This window comes from Glossina fuscipes, unplaced genomic scaffold, assembly GCF_014805625.2.
Source record: "Glossina fuscipes isolate IAEA_lab_2018 unplaced genomic scaffold, Yale_Gfus_2 60, whole genome shotgun sequence".
Taxonomy (NCBI): Eukaryota; Metazoa; Arthropoda; class Insecta; order Diptera; family Glossinidae; genus Glossina; species Glossina fuscipes.
This window is the reverse complement of record NW_023998432.1, coordinates 6172779-6189471: the sequence shown is the minus strand read 5'-3', so window position 1 is coordinate 6189471 and position 16693 is coordinate 6172779. Positions and strand designations below refer to the sequence as shown.

Sequence of the window (16693 nt, the reverse complement as noted above, 5' to 3'; positions counted from 1 at the left end):
TATTCCCTTGAATGTTGCTAAAAAAAAGAAAAAGAATATAGTGAGGACGTTTCCGTCCCTTTCCTAAAGGCTGGGGCAGCTCAGCGGCCCAGGGTAATAGAAACGCACAAGAAATTTGTATTTTGCAGGGACTTTTATTTTTAGTATTTTAATCTAAATCTTATTCCAACTACTATGACTCGAAAACTCCGTCTCTCTTAGTCGGCGACTGAATTCCAACTCCCTTAACCTATCCTCAACCTACGCTTATCTGGCCTATTCTATCCTTATCCTATCTTAATCTATTCCTATTCTATCTTAATCTGGGGAGATAAACTATGCTTTAATGGGGAGCATAAATCGCCGAAACCCTCACCTCCCAGTGGTGATCCCCGGGCAACGGCTTCGGCCGGCTAAGAAGGGTATAAGGTTTTGGGCTACTAACTCGGCGACGAGTTTCTGAGAGATGGTAGAAGTGTTGGCTGGAAGATGAACTCTTCACTCAATAGCTAGTTACTACCTAGGAAATTTCTGAATGGTTTTAAGTACGTAGGTGGTCGTAATCTAGCGAGTGCATGGTAGATCGCCCCTGCCATGTAAGTGCAATACCTGAGATCTATATATCTCGAAGAAAAGTAGTTCTTGGTGTTGGCTACCAGGATGTATGGAGAATCCGAATGCAAGTGCGGTTGTTTTTACAACCGCCCAAAGTATGCCAAAGGCTTTGAAAAATAAACTAGGAGCCACGGGAGTCAGGAGGCTCGCCTCACAAAGCCACGTATGCCTGCGGGTATATGATGGACTTTGGTCAAAAAGTTGTAACGGAATAACAATTTTCTCAAGAGTAGAGTTAATAATACAAAAAAAGGAATTCACGGATGGCCTTCCCTTTGGCCTATTAATAAAAAACCTTCTTGAAAATTAATACATGCAAATATTATTAAAAAAGGGATTTGACGGAAGGCTTTGTTCCCTTTTGCCTAACATACTTTTGAACATATGTCACGGATGCCTGCGGGTAATGGTGGTAATTGATCAACGGCGCCATGGAAGCCTTATGGTGGAAGCGAGCGCAATTTTTCCCTTTTGAACGAATATCGTTGATCAATTTGTGAGTCCTGACTGCTTGGGTGCGGCCCTTCGGGGAGTATTCGTGGTGGTTGTGGTTGGCCGTTCCTAGCCAAAGTGGAACAATCGAGTGCAGCTAGGTCTCACCGCTGACCAGAGTGGGGTTTATTGTTCCATACGCAATAAACCGTTCTGGACTCTGGTGCTGTTTAGGCACCTACTCTGTGGGGATTGTCTAACCCGCCAGGGGGCGTAGTTCGCTTAAAAGTGGCTTGGGCCACCGTGGGGTTAAGCCTTTCAGGTAAGAACCCACGTTAAACCCTTGCCACAAATGCTATCTTAATCTATTCCTATCCTATCTTAATCTATTCCAATTCTATCTTAATCTATTCTTATCCTATGTCTATCTTATTCTTACACTACGCTTATCCTACTCTTATCCTATCTTACTTTCTAGCAGTCCTCTCTCCCCAGTCAGAGATGGAGAACCCGTGAGGCCAAAACGAGGGACGAGTTTGGGTCTTCACAATTATTATCGAAAACTTGCGCCTAATTTTAAGCGAATGAAAGCTATAAAAAAACTATAAAACTATATGTGAATAAAATTTATCCGTATCTATTTTCCATTTTTATACCCACCGCAGAAGAATAGGTTAGAATATCATTTTGTAAAAGCCTAAGTAACCTTTAGACATAGAAGATATATAGTCTGTCATGAAACTCTTTTTCTTTCCTCGCCGCTGAGGATTTAAATTTTTTCTTTAGACAAAGAAAGGGGAAAAAAAAAAAAAAAAAAAAAATAGAAAAAAAAACAAACTAAAAGAACGAAAAGGTCCGGTCGGTTTCCTGCTGTGCGTCTGTCACCAGTGAGTCAGTCGGTCATCGTCTAGCGTCGGCCCTACATGGCCACCATATGCACGCCCCTACACCTCAGCCACAGCGGTGGCAGCGCACGCTTAGCCACTCATGGGGAACAACAAAATTAGTTAGCTTAAAAATAACTTACAGTACAAGTATGGTGGTGGTGGTGATGGTGATCGTTCACTTGATGAATATTATCACTTTCACTGTCGGCTGCAGCTATCACAATGCTACCAATAAATTGTTGCTGTTGTTGTTGCTTCTGCCGTTCTACTGGTGAATCTTTAACAACTGCAGGCGAATGCTTCGCAGGATAACCAAAGGCTGAGAATGGTTGATGTGACACCCTATCGGTAATTGTTGGCTGTTGCCGCAAATGCTGTTGATAATTAACACGTCGTTGTTGCTGTTGCTGTTCACCTTCTTTTAATCTTATTTATTTCTTTTGCACTATTTCCGTTACTCCTTAATTCTGGGACCTTTCCGTGGACGTCACTGCCTTTCCATCCACTCAGTTGTACCGGTAAACACGTAAACCTTTTTGCTTCACAGGTACAGAATACAACCAAACCCGTCAATCTCTTTCAAACTGCGTGTTGTTGCGCTTCCTAGGCGTGCAATTCGACTCGGTAAACCCCTATCGAGTTTAGAAAAATGAACTTGCAAAAATGTTCGGTCAATCAATCACCAGAAACCGTTTTGAAATTTTATTAACAGATATACACAGGAATATATATACATGTAGGTATACTGTACAGTTTAGTTTCTTAATACATTTTTGTTCGGTATGTTGTACATATACATAATTCATTTTCTTATTAGCCTTTTGCTTAACATCTTTTCGTTTATTCAACTATTCCTTTTGCAATATGAACTTCCTACACTTATTAATATGATTTCTTTCGATCATTATGAATATTAAAACGTTCTCCATTGCTTTTATTTTTTTTTTTTTTGAATGGTTTATATATATAAAAGCAAAAAAAAATAAACTTATGAAATTTTTCTACTTTATAATTTCGTTTTTTTTTCTTTTTGCAGTGCCGACATTGGTTACGTTTTGTTAATTTTTGCTCCTCTTTTTTTTTTCATTCTTTTAATTGCTTTCAGTTGTTTACATTTTTGTTGCTTTCGATTTCTTCTAGACTTGCGTATAAAATACAATGTTTGAATCTTTTTTGATAATTATTCATATGCATGGGTTGGAGGTATGTAACACAAACTTATGTCTAGAATTTGACTTTTGTTAGTAAAGTTCTTTTCTTGAATAAATCTTCATATGTACGTAGGTGCAATAGCACACAATGGAAAGTTTCCTTTTCTTTATATTGGAATCGAAAAAAAATAACGCGAATCTCCGTCACATCAAATTGTACTTCTCCAACGTTTTTTTTTTCTCGTCTATTTAATTACAATTGCATTATTTGCTTAATGAAGGCAAAGTAGAGAAAACCAACAACACATACTCTTTGATATCACCTTTTTCTTTCAGAAAAAAAAGGCAAAATAATCCAAAAAAACTCAACTCCATCACATTATTAAATTATTCCTCCTTAGAGAAAATGTCTATCAAAATTGAACAAAACTTCTTCGCGGACTTACGTTGTGCGATCACAACCAATTCAATCCTCGGCTCAAACTCAACTAACTCTATCTCCCCTCACTTAAATTTTAAAACGCAGACAGACTTCTCCTTTTTACTTCATTTCCCTCTTCTTCTTCCTGTTGCTCTCTCTATAACGGCTTGCCGCTACTCTCACAAGAGCAAGCATAGATCCCGCAAAATCATACGATTTTGCCTATGCTTGCAAGAGCAAAAGGAAAAAAAAAGGAGTACCGCAAAATCATACGATTCTGCCTGTACTTGCAAAAGCAAGCAAAGGTACCGCAAAATCATACGATTTTGCCTGTACTTGCAAAAGCAAGCAAAGGTACCGCAAAATCATACGATTTTGCCTGTACTTGTAAATAAGGAGATCAGAAAAGAAAAAAAAAATAAACACATATACCGCAAGATCATGCGATTTACTTGCGGTACCACAGAATCGCATGATTTTGTCTAACGGCATGCCGTTATTGCGCCGCTTGCGGTTGACACAGACCGACAGACACCGTACCTAAGGTTTGTTCGCGGCCGTTACAAGTCTTCATCAGTGTTAAACTCTATATTGCTGAAAGAGTATCCGTAAACATTTTCATGGTCGCAAATATGAAGACATCGACTTCAAATTTGACAAAAACTTTGGAAGTTTTTGCGTGCAATTTGCTATTGAAAATATCAGGAAAAAAGAACGCCGACCGACATAATAAGTTGAAAACACCTCTATTTTCAAAATAGCACTAATACAAAATGGGTTTTTACACATTACACACGAACTTCAACAGAAAAAACACGAAACCATAACAATCGACCACGACTGCTCAATACTGCAGAGTATTGCAATTTCAGTTTGTTTTTGTTTTTTTCGCCACTGTTTCCAGTTAAAAATGCTGTATAAATGATTCGGTCACAATCGAATATGTACGTGATATTGTTATTTAAGTTTTTTTCATATGCTTAATTGTAAGTAACAACAGTTAATAAAATTAAAAATCTGGTTATTTGTTTTCCAATTTTATTTACAAATAAAAATTTTGAATAACAAAATGGTGATCATACAAAAATTAATGAAAAACTAGTAAGAAGATATAGTCGGGCAAGGTCGACCATTAAATACTCTGTACCACATTGTCTAACACAATTCTTATTTTTATTATAGAACACAAAAATGATATCTCGTTTCTATATAAAGGCATATTTTTCATGTGCATATTTCTGGAGAAGCGGGTTCAAAACGCAGCCCATTTTAGTACAAGTTTAATCTTTATGTAGAGTAGGATCCCAAAATAGACTTAGATGGTCCACATTTTGTAGAATTCGTTTTTGTATGAAATTATTATAATATTATAGGTCAATTTCCGTCATCACTTGTTAAAATTTAGACTTTTCTGCTCTAGAAAGGATCCTATTCATGGAAATCGTTATTATGGCAGGATCCAAAGAATAGGCCGAGACAGTCTAAACTTGACACAGTCAATATTTTTATGGTAAATTGCCTCATGGTATGAAATTTAGTTTACATTATATGAGAGGGGCTCCAAAAATTGCCCCAGCCGGCCCAAAGTTTTTAGACCAATTTAGAATGCCGAAATACTACTACTTAGCCACTTTTGCCGAGAGCTTTTAAAAAATTACAATTTTTTTCCATATAACGACTATTCAGAATAGAACACTATATGAGGAGTGGTTGAAAAAGTGGACCGTTCCGAACCATACTCCGTCCATAGCTTTCTTCGATGGGCCAAAACACAACACTGTACGAAATTTCATCAAAATATCCAAAAAATTGCAACCTATAGCTTGAATACAAATTTACATGCAAAGACATAAGACGGACAGATGGACGGCAGGCTTACATCGATTCAGATAATGATCGTGAATTGATCGGTATAATAAAAGGTGGATCAATCTTAAGTCCTTCTGCATCTTACATACGACCGCACTAAGTATAATAGTTTGTACCACAAGTGGCGTAGGGTATACAAATTAGAAAAACAGAATGTTTACTTTGAGTGAGTTTTTTAAAGATGCATAAATGTTTTCCTTAACTTAATGGGTGGTAACTTGTCCCACCGTAAGTTTTTATGAATAGATTAAGTAGAAGAATATATTTTTGTTAAAAAATCTGCTTAAGATTTAATATACGTTTCATGGCTAGATGACTTCATCGAAGAATACTTTGAATTAGTACGCTTAAACTGAGCTACTCTATCTGCTCTGCTTTCCTAAAATTTTCCAGCATTCAATGAAGTATGGAGCAACACGGCTTGCTACGCTTTTGACGCAGGTTTAAAATATCATATAATAAATTTCAACTCCAAAATTGCAAGAAAAATACTTTGTTTTTAAGTTTATATCACAAGCTTTTCTTTATTGGCTTAACCTTAACCTAGATGCCGCAAGTCTTTAAAGCTCATTTGCATTTTCAATTTAAAATTTTTTCTGCGTTTACTGTTATACTTACCAGTGTTATCTTAAAAACGATAAAAAAAAGACAAAGAACTAAATTTTTATACTCTATGCTATTGGGTAACCGCGGTTTTGTCTATCTATATCAAAATAAAAGTGGAAATTTATATAAATCATCCTCTCCACCTGGCTGTTCGAGTGTGAACGCCGGTCGCCAAACTGGGCACGTCGCACAATCTGCTCGTGCCAGGGCGATAACGCCACCTATATTCTCCCCAACTCATAACTCCTCATCGGTGAACCCTGCTGTTCCTAGTACAGATGACATATGCTTGAAGGCAGTTCCTCCTAGAAAGGCAATATATATGTCAAGGCTGGCACCAGATACATCTGTTGATAACATAAAAAGCTGTCTGGCAGAGAAAGCCCCTTCTGTCAATTTAAAGCGCGTTAGTATTTTCAGATTGGCTCCTTCTCAATCTATAGTTATCTCATCTTTTAAAATTCTAGTTCCGACTAAAAATATGGATTTGATGCTAAGTAAACCATTGTGGCCGGTTGGATCCTTAATTAAGGAATTTATCCCTCGGGATCGACCCCGTAATGCTACTGCAATAGCTCTTTCCCCTTCAAAAGCGAAATATTTTTTCAGGCTCATTTTCTCTCATTTATCAAAATGTTAGCACCCTAAATTCAAAAATTCATTCCACCTTCCTAAATTCAGTGAGCACGGAGTTTTCCAGTTTGCTCTTCACTGAAACTTGATTAAAGTCGGATCTACATTCGTCGGAACTTTTCCATAATTCGTGTCAAGTTTTTAGAAACGATCGGATTGTATCGCAATGGTGGTGGTGTTTTAATTGCTATTTCTTTGGCAGTTCCCTCCTATTCATTTGAATTTCCGACTACTCCCGACGTTGAATTTATCGCCATTCCAGCAAAATTTCCTAATAAACACTTGTATGTGACGCTCGTATATTCCCCCAAATTCGGATATCTCTGTATATAAGAAACAGGCTGCCCTTATTTGTGAAGTGGTCAAGCAATGTAAACCTTCCGATATAGTCATTGCGTTGGGTGACTGCAATGTGCCTCAAGTCACTTGGTGTTACAGTGATAATTCTAGCTGTTTGATTCCTATTTCAACATCAACACCTGATACATCTGTTGTGTTGTTTAATGAATTATTTGATCATAATTTAAATCAATACAATGGTACCCCTAATTGCAATGGTAGATTGCTTGATCTTTGCTTTGCCAATTTTCGTGAGATTTGCGTTAATCGTTGTCTTCCGTTTAGTTTACCTGAGGATCCATATCATCCAGCATTGGGTATTTTCTTTCATTACAAGCATGTTGGTTCGTTGAACTTCTATAACGTTCCAAATTCAAACTTTTCATATAAATTTTATGATTTCCATTAAATCAATGTTTCCATGCTAAAATCAAATCTTTCTCATATTGTGCGTGATTTCTCAGTGGGAAGTATTGATAGCTTATTATCGTCGTTCTACAATATATTAAATCAAGTTATTTCTGCATCCGTTCCGATCAAGCAATCCCGCCCTCGAAGAAAGTGTGCCCCGTGGTTTAATAGAACAATTAAATATTACAAGAATAGGAAAAACAAGCTTTTCAAAAAATTTTCGAAAAGTCGCTCTGCTTCCGACTATTTCGCTTAATCAGTGGCAAGGCATAAATTTAATTCCCTCAACCGCTAATAATATTGCAGATACCTTCAGTTTGTTAAATCGTCCTTGTTTGCTAATCCTAAATACTTTTTTAAGTTCGTTAATTCCAGAAGAAAAATCTCCATAAATCCCTCGCACGTGTCTTTTAATGGCTCCGAGTCCTCAAATCTCTTTGCGGAATACTTCCGACAGAACTTTTCAACTGCTAATTTTGATTTATCAGCAAACTATCCATATCCGATTTCTAATTTGATTTCAATTCCTAACTTTGTTATATCTGAAAATTATGTTGTTGAAGGATTGAGCTCTCTAAAATATAATTGTTCCCCTGGACCTAATGGAATCCCCTCATGTGCACTTATATCTTGTGCCGGGGGGCTATGTGGTGTTATCTCAAAGATTTTTAACAAGTCCTTGAAATTAAGTGTTTTCTCTTTATGTTTGAAGACTTGTTTCCTTATTCCTAAATAACGTCCATCACTTATTGTCATTAACGGACTCTTTAAAGTTCATTAAAGCAACATTGCTTAATACGCGCGATTTACCTATATCGTACTTGAACTAACTTTTAACCTTAAAAAGTCATTATGGGTCGAAAATTAATTGTTGTTAACTATTATCGGTTGCCAAGCTTATGCATGTTTGGGATGGCTTAGGGGTTCACTTGCAATTTGGTCCTGTATCGGTTGCGGGTATGGCTCTATGCTAGTTGTGTATATGCTTTTTTTCTTTTTTTTCCTTCTTATTTGTTTTATTGTACTTATCCTAGGTTTTAATATTAACTAATTTAAGATTTACTTTATGAGTCAATTGAACTCGACTGCCAATTTGTCTTAGTTGAGTTTCTTGTATAAGTGGAATGAATAGATAAATAAATAAATAAATAAGGTATACATGTTCTCAGTTTTTGTCGCGTAGGCGTATGGGCATTGTGGGCGTGTCCTTGGAAAGTTTAAGTCACTTCTAAGTTCGTTTGGAAGTTTGTAGGTGATATCTTCATTTTCGCTAACGGGAGAATGGTTGTCACAAATACTACATAATTGTGAAGACAGACAGATGGACAGACTAACGTGCCTAGGAACATTTCAAATTTGAAACTGACCAAGAATTTATATACTTTATGGGGTTTTTGAAGCCTGTCTCTGTTCCTTATAAAGGTATTGGGAAATAATTAAATTTTGAGCCACTATAAAATTGGGTAGGCGTGATCAATTATTTCCTTTTTTGCATAGGTGTTACAAACTAATACAGTGTCCTAAGTATTGAAAATAAGAAAGTTTTTTAAAATTCATGTTATGAGAAAAAAGTAAGAAAATTATATTCGGTCGTGATCGAATCTATTTTGCTCACCACCGTTATCCAAAAAAAGCTAAAAAGAAGAAAAAGTACAAAATTGTCATGCTCTATAATATAAAGTTAACGGATGATTTTTTTTTTTTTAAATAAAAGTATTTGTCGTATAGGCGGGCGGGCGTGGTAGGCGTGTTCTTGAAAAGTTTTGGTCATTTTCAAATCCTTTTGCAAGCTGTAACTTGCGGCCAAGCTCGGCTTGCGGTAAAGCAATTTAAATACCTGAGGTGGTATGCTGTGCCGCATCACAATAGAATAAAAATTAAAAAAAAAATTAAACTTAAATAAATTTCAAGAGCATTAAAACCAAAGGACATTTGGTGCTTACAACGGTGTACGACCGTTTCTAAAGTCTGTTGTCCGTCGGTCCGGTCTCCAGTTGTTTATTAAATATATTTAAAACATCCTCCAATTTTCCTTTTAAAACGAATTTTTAGTTAAATTGAGTTTTTACACGTTTGTTTAAGAATTAATTCAGTAACAATATTCTCAAACGCTATAAAGTTTCCTATTTACTCAGATTAAATAAATTAATTCCTTTGGTACCTTTCACTTCTTCATTTCTTGATCCACTTCATAGGAAGTTTTACTGATATCTTTGTTTTCTTTTTTACATAAGTACTTGAAGCAAACCGTAGTAATAAAACTTGTAAATATTTTATTTTCACTGTTTATTGATTTATTATTAATTTTCGACAATTTTACAAAGCAACTTTCGCACATTTCTCGACATTAGATACTTAGGAAACCTCTTTCATTTATTTAGTAAAAAAAAAATCCCCTGTCTATTGCTTTCTTCTCTTTTTTTGTTGTTTTGTTTCTGTTCCTTTTTTTTTTGTTTCTCGTTAGTACCATAAAAGCACTTGTATATGTAAAAACAAAGGTTCACTTAATGCGGTTAGTTGTAAATAAGGGTATGTATATTTAATTTATTTATATACCTATATATATATGTATATATATATATGTTATTTATTTCTTTCATCATGTACATAGGTAATTTATTTAATTACTGAACAATGTTAAAAAGGTCAGCTAATATTTGCATTTATGTTCACACATATACACAGACCATTTTCTTTCATATTTCTTATAAAGCATTCTAAACAAAAATGATATCTTCAACCGAAATGGTATGTATTACAACCGCTTATAAATTGCGAAACCAAACACACAATGTTAAATTCACAATTCTAACATTTATTAGTTTTGCGTTTGTTTATTTCTTCCTTTAAACAATAAAAAAAGCAGTAGGAAAACTTTCAATTTTTTCTTTCTTTTAAAAACGCTTAACACTTAATGCGTTTGTTTCTGAGCGGCAAAAAAACTTGTAATGTCCTCACCGTTCGAAGAGAAAAGAGGGACTCTCTTGCGATCAAGCTTTTCGAACACTTTCATCTCTTAAACTTTCCATACTCATGCAACTAACTGAGAGTTTGCCGAATTCTCTTTTTTTTCTTTTTCTTTTCCTTTTCTCTCTTTTTTTTTCAAAGCATCTGACAAAACATGCATATGAACAAACGGAGGTCAACGAATGTCACACGGAGTTTGAAGCCTTTTTCCTTTTTTTTACTATCCACGAATTTTAATAACAGTAGTGTGCATATTCTATAACCAAATAAACTGTACTCTGCATATCTGTATGTTTCGTTTCGTAATTAATGGAAAGAAGTACTTTTTACAGCATTTTTTGTAATTTTGGATTATATGCAAATTTCCTATTTTTTTTAATATTTTTCTGTTTACTAGCCTTTCGATGTTTGTTGTTTTTACTTTTTAGTTAAATTGTGCTTATCAATATTTTGGTATTTAACGCAATTATTTATATAAATATTGTTTATATTTATAGTAATACTTGTTTATGTTTAACGAGCACGCCTTCATTCCTTTTTATTTTGCAATGTTACCAAATTAGTATTTATGAACAAAATTCATTTTTAAAACAACTTAGTTATGAAACGGAACACATCTTTATAGGTTATGGTTTATTTTAACAGGCCGTGTTTGGCTTCGTCTTATTAATACAGGTTTTCCCAAAGCTAATGTTGTTTGGTTAGGTTAATTTCTTTAAATTCCTGAGAAAACCACCACCGAATTTCTTCGCATGAGTTTTCTCTCTCTCTGCTCTTTTGCATACCTAACGGCTAGCCGCTATTATGCAGAGAAACAATAAAATTACGCGATTTTATATAACGGCATGCCGTTACTGTGACATTCGTGGTAAAAGCGGACTGAAAGACATCCTCCCTGAATTTTGTTCGCGGACGTTACAAACTTTCTAAGCGATGTCATTTTTGCGTAGATGCTACATATTCGTGTAGACGGACAAAGGAACAGATGAATGAGAGGAATGCATGTGTACTCCGAATTTGAAACTGGCTAGGAATTTATATACTATAGGGGGTATTGAAGCTTGCTTCTGTGCGTTATAAAGGTTTCAAAAATAAAATGGTATTATGGAACACTATAAACTTAAATGGGCGTGGCTGCATTCTTCCATTTGTTTGGAGGTACTACAACATCGCCAATAGAATATGCGTAAAAATTTTTCTAGTTTTGTCTGCTATAGTTTATAAGTAATGAGCCAAAAACCAATTTTTTTATCCTTTGGAAAAACAGAAGTATTTTGAGTTTACCTAATGCTGTGGGCGTGTTCCTACATTGTTTGGGCCGCTTTTCTATACCGACCTTCGTGCAAAACCTTGTAATGTTCCTGCGGAATAGCTTAATTTTTGCGCTCACATAATTAATAATTAAATCGATTTAGAATTTGATGCTGATCAACCTTGATATATACCTTGTGTGGTCTCATTCTCCGTAGAGGATATAGACGATCTTTTCATAAGAAGTTTTTTTTTTATCTGCAAACACTAAGCAACTGTAAAACAATTGTAAATCGTAAACTAATAGTTGAAATGTAATGAAACTTTGAAATGTTTCCTTTGAAGGTTGGTGTTATCTAAAAACCATTCACTAATAGTTATACTATATCTGCATGCTATTCTCAAAATTTATTGAGTGATGTTTTACCTGATGGAGGCCATATGTAGGGCATTATTATGAATTAAAAAGAATAGACGTGTACGCGAATGAAAGATAATCAGCCGTCCACTAATTAAGAATATTAGCTCGTACTGTGCCGTATTCAAACCGTGGCATATGAAACTTTTTTATTTTTTTTTTTTATTTATTTATTTATTTTTATTTATTTATTTATTTATTTATTCCACTTATACAAGAAACTCAACTAAAACAAAATGGCAGTCGAGTTCAATTGACTCTTAAGTAAATCTTAAAATTATTTAATAATAAAACTTAGTATAAGTACAATAAAACAAATAAGGAGGAAAAAAAAAAAGAAAGAAAAAAAAAAAAAAAAAAAGCATGTACACAAATAGAGCCACGCCCACAACCGATACAGGACCAAATTGCAAGTGAACCCCTAAGCCATCGCAAACATGCATAAGCTTGGCAACCGATAATTGTTAACAACAAATTAATTTTCGACTCATAATGACAAAATCTAAGGTTAAATCAGTTTAAGTACGACATAGGTAAATCGCGCTTGTTGAGCAATATTGCTTTAATAGACTTTAAAGAGTCCGTTAATGAGAATAGATGATAGACATCATTTAGGTTCTTGCAAACAACTCTGAGCGGGTTAAACAGTTCAAAGTTATATTTGCATTGACTAAGCTTTATCAACATAAAGTACCTAGAGAAGCGGTTCGGGACATTAAAGCAAATCTCACGAAGTAATGCGGGCGAATCAATTGCACCATTTATTAATTTGATTAGGAAGGAAACCCCAAGAACAAATCTACGTTTCTCGAGTGACGGTAAGGATAACAGAAGCAACCTATTTTCATAGGGTGGAAGAGGGGAAATCGGGTCCCAACACAAATTCCTAAGTGCAAACAGCAAGAATTGCTTTTGTATAGATTCAATTGAACCAACGTAGCATCTATATGAAGGAGACCACACAACAGAGGCATACTCAAGAATAGGTCTAACCAAACACGTGTAAAGCCTTTTAGTAATATAAGGATCATCAAGCTCTTTGGACCACCTCTTTATAAAACAAGATTTTTTTAATTGTTGTTAACAATTTTAAACTGGAATATTATGTAGAATGATGTAATTTAAACTTAAATATAAAGTTAATACTCGCTTCCTGGCAAATGCGATCGACTTTGTTTTTTGATCTGTTTTATCGCTTTTTTTACATCGGTGTGAAAATTTTTATATAGATCCAAGCTCTCCAGTAACAATGCTAAACTTTTAAAGACCTGAATAGCACTCTTTTTCGGCGTATGACTGAAAAGAACACCTCAAAGTAAAAGAGAAATGAAAAAGATGCGCCACACAATTAAATTTAACACTATCATAGGAAACACACAGTGTATGATTTATTTAATTAACAACAAAAAGTGAAAGTAATAAAAAGTCCATATGATATATGAGATTCTATGAGATTTTGTGAGATTTTGTATAATCCATGTGCATGTAAATATTAGGTGATCACATTTTCTATTGAAAAAGGCATTTATTGTGGAAAATTGGACAATATCTATTAATCAAGTTTCCATCATTTTCTACGACATTTTATAATATTTTCGGCAACATGGCGATACCATCTCAAAAGAGTTTATATTGGTTTGGCACCGAACCATCCACCGACCCATTTTCTCACTTCTTCAGCTAAGTGAAGCCGCGTTCCGGTTGAACCATGTTGCACCAATCTGAACAAGTAGTAATCAGGAGACGCAATCTCTGGTGAGTACGCTAAGTGGGCAGAACATCCATCCGGAAGATGAGTATAGTTAACGGGGGGGAGGGGGAGGGGGGGGAACATCACACTTTTTTTTTTAGTTTTCAAAAAAACATATTGGTGTATGTCCTCAACATCATGCAAAATCGCCCTTATTCGACTACTTGTCGAATGCAGGGGAATCCCAAGATCCTGTTGTTCATGTTGTATGTTAATGACTTGCCTGGTCTTATGCGTAGTAATTTTTCTGAGTCCGATCTATTGGCGGATGATATATTTCTCCTATTTATTTATTTATTTATTTTAATACTACTTATACATGAAACTCAACTAAAAAAAAATAACAGTCAAGTTCAATTGGCACTTAAAGCAAAACTTATATTAATTAATAATAAAACTTAGTATAAGTACAATAAAACAAATAAGAAGGAAAAAAAAAAAGAAAAAAGGCATGTACACAACCAGCACAGATCCGCACCTACAACCGGTACAGGACCAAATTGCAAATGAACCCCTAAGCCATAGCAAACATGCATAAGCCTGGCGACCGATAATAGTTAACAACAATTCATTTTCGAATCGTAACGACTTTTTAAGGATAAAAGATACTTTAAGTACGACATAAGTAATTTTGCGCGTATTAAGCAATGTTGCTTTAATGACCTTTAAAGAGTCCGATAACGAGAATAAAAGATAGACGTCATTTAGGTTCTTGCAAACAACTCTGAGTGGATTAAACAGCTCATAATTATATTTACACTGACTAAGCTTAACCAAGATAAAGTGCCTAGAGAAGCGGTTAAGGACATCAAAGCTTATTTCACCAAGTAATGAAAGCGAGTCAATAGTACCATTTATTACTTCGATTAAGAAGGAAACGCCAAGAACGAATCTATGTTTCTCAAGTGACGGTAAGGATAATAGAAGAAACCTATTTTCATAAAAGGGAAGAGAGGCAATCGGGTCCGAACCCAAATTCCTAAGGGCAAGCAGCAAGAATTTGTTTTGAACAGATTCAATTGAATTTACATAGCACCTATATGAAGGAGGCCACACAACAGAGGCATAATCGAGTATAGGTCTAACCAAACACATGTACAGCCTTTTCGTAATGTAGGGATCATCAAGCTCTTTGGACCACCTTTTTATAAAACCAAGCCCGGACCTAGCTTTGCTTATCGAGAGCTCAATATGCAAGTGAAAACGTAACCTATGGTCAAATAGAACGCCTAAATCTGTGATCGAATCAACGGCCTCCAACTTTTGCGAATCTATGAAATACTGAGTAATGAATGACTTTCTTCTTGAGAAAGAAAACTTCTTACATTTACACAGATTTAGTTTCGGAAGATTCAAAGAGCACCATGCAACAAAATTATCCAAGTCACCTTGAAGCTGGAGTGATTGCGAGTCTAGAGAGAAGGAAGAAAACAGTCGCACATCATCAGCATACATTCAGAGCTGACTGGAATTGTATGTAATGTATAAACCAAATAAAATGGGACCTAAGTGACTTCCTTGAGGTACGCCAGACATAACGGGGAATTCATCCGAGGTGGTGAAGTTAAACAAAACACTGAAGGATCTATCGTGCAGATAAAAGCTTATCCAAATAGAAAGGGAAGCCAGAGGCTTGGAGTTTAAAGATAAGTAAGTTATGGTTAACCATTTTAAACTCTTTGCTTAAATCAGTGTATATAACATCTGTGCGAGAGCCACTAGAAAAAGCCTTGAAAACAACAAAAAGCCAGGTAAACTCTAATAAGTTAGTGACTGTAGATCGCCCTTTCCGAAAGCCATGCTTGTGCGGGGAAATATACGGATTAATGGCAAAGATGAAATGCTGAGTCACAATTCGCTTGAACAACTTGGGCAAGACGGTCAACTTAGCTATGCCTCTGTAGTTCTCAACAAATTGTCTACTTTCACTTTTGTGGATAGGAATAAGGAAACTACTCTTCCAACATGAAGGGAAAACACCTAAATTCAAGGATAGGATAAAAATCTTTGGGATCACACCACATAACTCGACAGCGCAAGATTTAAGTACACATGATGGAATACCATCAAGTCCAGGCGCACAACTGTATTTTAGATAACTCAACCCTTTAGAAATGCCATTTTCAGAAATAACCAAGTTAGGAATTGAAACCGAGTTAGTTATAGGATATGGGTAGTTTGCTGATGAATCGAAGTTAGCAACCGAAAAATTTCGTCAGAAATACTCAGCAAACAGATTTGGGATTTCACAATCATCCGAGAAATCAGACCCATTAAAAGAAACGCACGAGGGATATGTGGAAATTTTTCTTTTAGAGTTAACAAATTTAAAAAAGTATTTAGGATTAGCAAACAGCGAGGATTTAATGAACTTCAGAATTTGGGGGAATATAGGAGCAGGTTATAAATAGCTGTTTTCTAGGCACTTTCGCACGAATGACGATGAATTTAACGTCAGGAGAAGTGGGGAATTCTATTGAATTGGACGAGACTGACGCAGATATGGCAATTAATACACCACCATCAATGCGATTTACTCCATCATTTTAAATGCTTGGAGAGAATTGTGAAAAAGTTCCGACGAATGAAGATCGGATTTTAGCCAAGTTTCAGTGAAGGCCAAACAGAAAAACTCCGTGCTCAATGAATTTAGAAAAGTAGAACGAATTTTTGAATTTAGACCCCCAACACTTTGATAAATGAGAGATAGTCAGCCTGAAGAAACATTTATTTTTTTGAACTGGTTTAGTATTACGAGGACAATCACGAGGAATAAATTCCTTTATTAAGGATCCAACTGGCCACGGTGGTATATCTAACAACATATCAATGTTTTCAGTCGGAGCAAGAATTTTAAAAGAAGCGATTGCTCTAGATTGAGAAGGAGCCAATTTAAAAATACTAACCCGCTTTGGATTGACTGATGGGACTTTCGCCGCCAGATAACTTTTTATGTTATCCACA

At 35.4% G+C, this 16693-nt stretch overlaps 1 long non-coding RNA gene across 1 annotated transcript in view; it reads right to left on the bottom strand.

Moving 5' to 3' along the window:
- The window catches only part of LOC119637698, an 81919-nt gene that overhangs the window by 8238 nt on the left and 56988 nt on the right, over window positions 1-16693 (bottom strand). The gene's annotated exons all lie outside the window — the stretch shown is intronic.